The sequence below is a fragment of the Mytilus galloprovincialis genome, chromosome 1 (genome assembly GCF_965363235.1).
Source record: "Mytilus galloprovincialis chromosome 1, xbMytGall1.hap1.1, whole genome shotgun sequence".
NCBI classification, from domain to species: Eukaryota; Metazoa; Mollusca; class Bivalvia; order Mytilida; family Mytilidae; genus Mytilus; species Mytilus galloprovincialis.
The window spans coordinates 98077214-98085960 of NC_134838.1; positions in this window are offsets into that span (position 1 = coordinate 98077214).

The window sequence follows — 8747 nt, forward strand, 5'->3', positions numbered from 1 at the left end:
AGGAATAGGGGCCAAAAAGGGCCCAAATAACATTTTCTTGGTTTTCGCACTATAACTTTAGTTTAAGTAAATTGAAATCTATGAAATTTTGACACAAGGTTTATGACCACAAAAGGAAGGTTGGGATTGATTTTGGGAGTTTTGGTTCCAACAGTAGGAATTAGGGGCCAAATAAGCATTATTCTTGGTTTTCGTACAATAACTTTAGTATAAGTAAATAGAAATCAATGAAATTTAAACACAAGGTTTATGAACACAAAAGGAAGGTTGGGATTGATTTTGGGAGTTTTGGTCCCAACAGTTTTGGAATTAGGGGCCAAAAAGGGGCCCAAATAAGCATTATTCTTGGTTTTCGCACCATAACTTTAGTATAAGTAAATAGAAATCTATGAAATTTAAACACAAGGGTTATGACCATAAAAGGAAGGTTGGGTTTGATTTTGGGAGGTTTGGTCCCAACAGTTTAGGAATAGGGCCCAAAGGGTCCAAAATTGAACTTTGTTTAATTTCATCAAAAATTGAATAATTGGGGTTCTTTGATATGCCGAATCTAACTGTGTATGTAGATTCTTAATTTTTGGTCCCGTTTTCAAATTGGTCTACATTAAGGTCCAAAGGGTCCAAAATTAAACTTAGTTTGATTTTAACAAAAATTGAATCCTTGGGGTTCTTTGATATGCTGAATCTAAAAATATACTTAGATTTTTATACGACCACAAAATTTGAAAAATTTTTCGTCGTATATTGCTATCACGTTGGCGTCGTCGTCGTCGTCGTCCGAATACTTTTAGTTTTCGCACTCTAACTTTAGTAAAAGTGAATGGAAATCTATGAAATTTTAACACAAGGTTTATGACCACAAAAGGAAGGTTGGTATTGATTTTGGGAGTTTTGGTCCCAACATTTTAGGAATTAGGGGCCAAAAAGGGCCCAAATAAGCATTTTCTTGGTTTTCGCACTATAACTTTAGTTTAAGTTAATAGAAATCTATGAAATTTTGACACAAGGTTTATGACCACAAAAGAACGGTTGGGATTGATTTTGGGAGTTTTGGTTTCAACAGTTTAGGAATTAGGGGCCAAAAAAGGGCCCAAATAAGCATTATTCTTGGTTTTCGCACAATAACTTTAGTTTAAGTAAATAGAAATCAATGAAATTTAAACACAATGTTAATGACTACAAAAGGAAGGTTGGTATTGATTTTGGGAGTTTAGGTCCCAACAGTTTAGGAATTAGGGGCCAAAAAGGGACCCAAATAAGCATTTTTCTTGGTTTTCGCACCATAACGTTAGTATAAGTAAATAGAAATCTATGAAATTTAAACACAAGGTTTATGACCATAAAAGGAAGGTTGGTATTGATTTTGGGAGTTTTGGTCCCAACAGAATAAGGGGCCCAAAGGGTCCAAAATTAAACTTTGTTTGATTTCATCAAAATTGAATAATTGGGGTTCTTTGATATGCCGAATCTAACTATGTATGTAGATTCTTAATTTTTGGTCCCGTTTTCAAATTGGTCTACATTAAGGTCCACAGGGTCCAAAATTAAACTTAGTTTGATTTTAACAAAAATTGAATCCTTGGGGTTCTTTGATATGCTGAATTTAAAAATGTACTTAGATTTTTAATTATTGGCCTAGTTTTCAAGTTGGTCCAAATGGGGGTCCAAAATTAAACTTTGTTTGATTTCATCAAAAATTGAATAAATGGGTTCTTTGATATGCCAAATCTAACTGTGTATGTAGATTCTTAATTTTTGATCCAGTTTTCAAATTGGTCTACATTATAAGGTCCAAAGGGTCCAAAATTAAACTAAGTTTGATTTTAACAAAAATTAAATTCTTGGGCTTATTTGATATGCTTTATCTAAATATGTACTTTGATTTTTGATTATGGGCCCAGTTTTCAAGTTGGTCCAAATCAGGATTCCATATCAAATATTGTGCAATAGCAAGAAATTTTCAATTGCACAGTATTGCACAATAGCAAGAAATATCTAATTGCACAATATTGTGCAATAGCAATTAATTTTCAATTGGAGTTATCTTTCTTTGTATAGAATAGTAGTTGATAATATATGTTGGAAATTTGCCAGACATGACTATGATGTCATTTTCTATTTTTATTTGCCAATAACTTTATGTAAATAACTACATTGGAAATTTGCCAATATAAAATGTTGCTGATGAAGCTTTTTTTCCTTATCTTATCTAAAATGTTTTTAGATAATGTATGTTGGACATTTGCCAGACATGACTATGATGTCATTTTCTATTTTTATTTGCCAATAACTTTATGTAAATAACTTCATTGGAAATTTGCCAATATAAAATGTTGCTGATGAAGTTTTTTTTATTGTTTTATACAATAAACAATGTATATTCACTTTTACTACCAACCAATCTTTACCATTCAGTGATAACAAGCACTTTATTTTACATTTTAATATTTTATGATGTATTTAAAAGAGTAGTTATTGTTGCAAACTCCATTAGAAATTTGAATTGATATCAGTTTTGGAAAAAGGGAAACGGGGATGTGAAAAAAAAGGGGGGGGGGGGGTTAAATTTTTCTCATTTCAGATTTCATAAATAAAAAGAAAATTTCTTCAAACATTTTTTTGAGAGGATTAATATTCAACAGCATAGTGAATTGCTCAAAGGCAAAAAAAAAAAGTTCATTAGACCACATTCATTCTGTGTCAGAAACCTATGCTGTGTCAACTATTTAATTTTAGATTTAAAAAGTTTGAAGAAGAAATCTTTAATTGATTTGTAAAATCTTGACATTTGTTTTGTGTAAAAAAAAACCATGTAATGTCAAAAATTTGATCACAATCCAAATTCAGAGCTGTATCACGCTTGAATGTTTTGTCCATACTTTCCCCAACTGTTCAGGGTTCGACCTCTGCGGTCGTATAAAGCTGCGCCCTGCGGAGCACCTGGTTGATTATTGGCCCAGTTTTCAAGTTGGTCCAAATCGGGGTTAAACTTTGTTTGATTTCATCAAAAATTGAATAATTGGGGTTCTTTGATATGCCAAATCTAACTGTGTATGTAGATTCTTAATTTTTGGTCCCGTTTTCAAATTGGTCTACATTAAAGTCCAAAGGGTCCAAAATTAAACTAAGTTTGATTTTAACAAAAATTGAATTCTTGAGCTTTTTTGATATGCTGAATCTAAACATATACTTAGATTTTTGATTATGGGCCCAGTTTTCAAGTTGGTTCAAATCAGGATCCAAAATTATTATATTAAGTATTGTGCAATAGCAAGAAATTTTCAATTGCAGAGTATTCAGCAATAGCAAGAAATCTTCAATTGCACAGTATTGTGCAATAGCAAGAAATTTTCAATTGCACAGTATTGCGCAATAGCAAGAAATCTTCAATTGCACAGTATTGTGCAATAGCAAATATTTTCAATTGCACAGTATTGCACAATAGCAAGAAATATCTAATTGCACAATATTGTGCAATAGCAAGAAATTTTCAATTGGAGTTATCTTTCTTTGTCCAGAATAGTAGTTGAATCAAATTAAATCATTGTTTTATACAATATACAATGTATATTCACTTTTACTACCAACTGATAAATTAAAACAATCTTTACCATTCAGTGATAACAAGCACTTTATTTTACATTTTAATATTTAATGATGTATTTAAATAAGTAGTTATTGTTGCAAACTCCATTAGGAATTTGAATTGAGATCAGTTTTGGAAAAAGGGAAAGGGGGATGTGAAAAAAATGGGGGAGGGGGTTAAATTTTTCTCATTTCAGATTTCATAAATAAAAAGAAAATTTCTTCAAACATTTTTTTGAGAGGATTAATATTCAACAGCATAGTGTATTGCTCAAAGGCAAAAAAAATATTTTAAGTTCATTAGACCACATTCATTCTGTGTCAGAAACCTATGCTGTGTCAACTATTTAATCACAATCCAAATTTAGAGCTGAATCCAGCTTAAATGTTGTGTCCATACTTGCCCCAACTGTTCAGTGTTCAACCTCTGCGGTCGTATATAGCTGCGCCCTGCGGAGCATCTGGTTATATCTAGTTAAAACATGTGACTGATTAACGTCCGCCAACCAAGATGGCTAACATTGCTAAAAATTAACATATTAAGGGTTAAAAAAGCCTGGTATATTATTTTAAAAACCAGGGCCGTAAATTACATGGAGACATGTAGGCAGTGGCCTCCTATTGCAGGCTGACAAAAATAAATAAAATGAAGAAAAAAAAATGGTTTACATCATGATTTATTTTAAAAGTACTGGTTGTTATAGTTTAACCAACAAGGTGATTAATCATGATGGCAGGGTGTGTTCGATATTTAGAACTGGTAAATATCGCTAAACGGTACTCAACTCCTCTGCACACGTAGTTCTACCCAAATATAACACAAATACTATTGCTTATGTTAGCCTTGTCAGTTGTGTCTTGCAGTTATAAGAAATCGTTTTCTGCGCTACGGCGCCTTTAAATTTGGAATAGGTCAACAATGACGAAGTTGAAATAGCTCAACTTCAGGGGAGGGGGGGGGGGCTTTCATTTTAAGTTCGCAAATTATTTCCCTTAAACTAAGTAAAAATAGCTTGTGAAGAGTCATAAAGCAGGATGAAGCGTAAAAAGAATCTTACTTTAACGGCACACCCAATCTAATATAAATAAAAAAGAAGATGTGGTATGAATGCCAATGAGACAACTATAGGTCACCGTACGGCCTTTAACAATCAGCAAAGGCCCCGAAATGACAAATGTAAAACAATTCAAACGGGAAAACTAACCGGCCTAATTTATGTGCAAAAAATGAACGAAAAACAAATATGTTACACATCACCAAACCAAAACCACTGAATTACAGGCTCCTGACTTGGGACAGGCACATACATACAGAGTGTGTCGGGGTTAAACATGTTAGTGGGATCCCAACCCTCCCCTAACTTTGCTTTATAACTGTATTCAATATATTCAAGGCGCTTATTTATGAAATGTAGCAAAAATCTAACAAGTGGTGGATTCTGTGAAGGTACATTGCATACAGGGAAAATGCCCGAAAAAATATCATTTTCTGCATAAAATAGGTCCAAAAAAAATTTGCCTCGCTCCGTTCGGCAGGCTGCCTTCCCTTACAGGCCAGGCAATTTACGGCCCTGAAAACCACCAAGACTAGAGAAAATCTGATCAGGGAGAAATCTGTACATATCAGTCAAAATTGTTGGTAGACTTATAGGAGTTGTAGCCTTTTGATTTTGAAAGCTATGATAAGCAAGACATAACCTACACATAGTTAAAAATGACTCAAACAATCGGACGACTCCTTATTGGAGTAACTGCTCTTAAATGATAATATTTTATCTTAAAAACTTGAAAACTATAAAAGATGGACAGAAAATTTACAAGCAAAAGTTATCAACACTGAAGTTAAGATCTGTAAATCAACATGACCGAAATACGGCGTCAGGTGACTCGAGCTCCCTTATTGAAGTTATTGCCCTTTATGACGACTTTCACCATTATTTTGCATTTCCCCTTTTTATTTTGAAAACTAGACAGGAGCCTGTATTCAGTGGTTGTCGTTTGTTTATGTGTTACATATTTGTTTTTCGTTCATTTTTAGCTCACCTGGCCTGAAGGACCAAGTTCGCTTTTCTCATCACTTGGCGTCCGTAGTTGGCGTTAACTTTTAACATTTTGAACCTCTTCTAGAGAACCACTGAATGGAATGAAACCAAACATGGCATGAATGTTCCTAATGAGGTGCTGACCAAGTGTTGTTACTTTGTAGCCGATCCACCATCCAAGATGGCTGCCAGCGGGGGACTAAGTTTAACATAGGACCCTATTGGAAATACATACAAATGACTTCTTTTAGAGAACCACAGAATGGAATGAAACCAAACAGCATGAATGCACCTAATGAGATGCTGACCAAGTGCTGTTACTTTGTCGCCAATCCAACGTCCAAGATGGTCGCCAGTGGGGGACTTAGTTAAACATAGGACCTTAAGGGAAATACATACAAATTTCTTCTTTTAGAGACCCACTGTATGGAATGAAACCAAACATAGCATAAATGTTCCTTTCCCTAATGAGGAGCTGGCCAAGTGTTGTTACTTTGTAGCCAAATTTTATCTTTTTTAAATGATTTCAAAAACCCAAGTAGAGTCAGGTGAGCAATACAGGCTCTTAAGAGCCTCTAGCTGTAAATAAATAAGGCTGTTAGTTTTCTCGTTTTAATTGTTTTACATTGTCATTTCAAGGCCTTTTATAGCTTACTATGCGGTATGGGCTTTGCTCATTGTTGAATGCCGTACGCTGACCTACAGTTGTTAATTGCTGTGTCATTTTGGTCTCTTGTGGAGAGTTGTCTCATTGGTAATCAAACCACATCTTCTTTTTTTCATATATAATAGATAAAAACAAACTTTTTATTGCAAAAATGATCAGCAATACCATATTTTCAATTAAGCCATCATGCACAGGCACTCGTCTCTTTATTTGTTTACCTATTGACTTCTAATAGTTAATTGGTAAACAAAAATCTGACGGACATGTGCCTCTGTCATCCTGATTGGAAATTGTAGTCGACTCGTTCTTGGAGTTAATTCCCTTCAATAAATTTTTATGATTTATTTTTTCGGAGAGTTTCTTCCTACTATTTTGAGAAGTGTAAATAGATAAAAATGTAGATGTAAACTTCAAAGCAAAAAACGATCAGCAGGACAAGATCTACAAATATGTCTGTAATTGTCAGTTTTAAAACTCTTTAGATCTATTTATAGAGTTATTGCCCTTTAAAATGGATTTTTACCAATAAATGGCAGAGGCTCTTTAGAGCATTTGGTTATCAATCAGCATGCACAGAATCATGGAGATCATGAAAAGTAAGATGATAGAGATGGAATTGAGCGATTTTTTTTAAATTTTACATGCGTTTCTTATTTGTTAATTTAACTTTGCCATATTAGTTGTAAAGTAGTTTTGTGAATTCATTTTTTTTCTTCCAGTGTCACTTCCAGTTTTTTATCTGGATTTTGTTTACATTGAGATGCTGTCTTAACATGCACTTGCTCTATGCTGTTATAGGTAGAAGTTCTAAAGAGAGGTTTCGTGTTTAATGTCACTGCACACAGAAAAGCTATTGGCGAATAAGGGAAGGACAAAAAACTCGAAGAAAATTATTCAATAACAATATTTTTATAAATTAAGAGAAAGCCCATGATCATGTGATATTTATAGAAAAATTTCACTTCATGTCGGTTCCGTGTCGTCACTTTTAAACTATTTAACCATTATTTTTTTTTAATTAGAGTTGTAACTGGTGGCAAAAAGGAGCTATGGTTTAAAATTGATGATTTCGAATGTTGCCGTTCAGTAGATATGGTTCTTGATAAATAAGAAAGCAGCGAGAACATGCACGAAAACGACTTGAAAATAAAGAAAAGCCAGATTGTTGTCTATTTGCAACTTATTGATTACCCGCTGACATGTACTTTTGGGGCAAAATCTATAGAAGATAGAGAAAATTAATTAACAGAAAATAATGTTCAAATCAACAATATTAGATCGAAAAAAGAGATTTTAGTAATGGATAATTTTGGTTTTGTAGAATCAATGATCAGTGGCGAATTCAGGGGAGTCAGGGTGCCCTGGCCCCCTTTTGTTGTAAAAATTGTGGTTGATTATTTAGGGAATCACTGATGCATGACAAGGGCGGCCCCTCTTAGGCAATTAATGCCCCCCCTTTTTTACACAAATTTCTGGATCCGCCACAGATGATAGACAGAAACTAAATCTCGTGAAATGTATATAAAAATAAGATATGATATAATTGCAAAAAAACATCAAACCACCGAAGTTCAATCCATACTGTATAGTCGGTTATAAAAGACAACACATGAAAAATATGAAATAATTCACTTCTCGGAGAACAGTTATCGGCCTAACTCATAACAAAACTATCATTAACGAAATAAGCCAAAATGATAGACATAAAACAACGAACCCCATTAAACTACAGACCCCCGACATGTGACATATAAAAAAGAAGATGAGGTATGATTGCCAACGAGACAACTCCACAACAGACCAAATGACGGAGAGCACATTTGTGAGCGCTCAACCCTTTCCTGGGACCTTGGTGTGACGGATCAACGTATGATGAACATAAGCGCAAATAAACATGTATTATCGTATAAAAATTCATGAGTGTTATATTGCAATAATGTGTACAGAAAAGTGAACCGTGCCGGTGGCATGATCGAATTGTCAGATTATTCTTCATAGAAGTTTTTGTCCCATAAATGAGGTATATCAGTGACCGTTGTGGATAGAAAAACGCAAAAATAATTGAACTAGGGAATAAATTACGGATTTTGGGGGAAAAGGGGGAGGGCCAAAAACAATTGTTCTGTCCCCAAGTACCTATACTGACCTATACTGCATGCGGACGATAGTGAATTTACCGGTTCATTATTCTATATAATTAAGTCTTGGACAAATAGATAAATGTATTAGTCCAAGTTATGATATTAACTTTGAGAAATAAATAAAATAGTTAGGTCTATATTATGAAATCAGCATTTCTTATCAAATCTCATAAAATTTTCGCCAATAACAGTAATAATAGTTGTAAATAAGATGATACTTTATGCTTTTTTAATTCGAATTTAACTCTTGGATTTAATATTATACCTATGTTTTGTCCAAGAAGTTCACTGAGGATTTTGAGTGATAAAGAG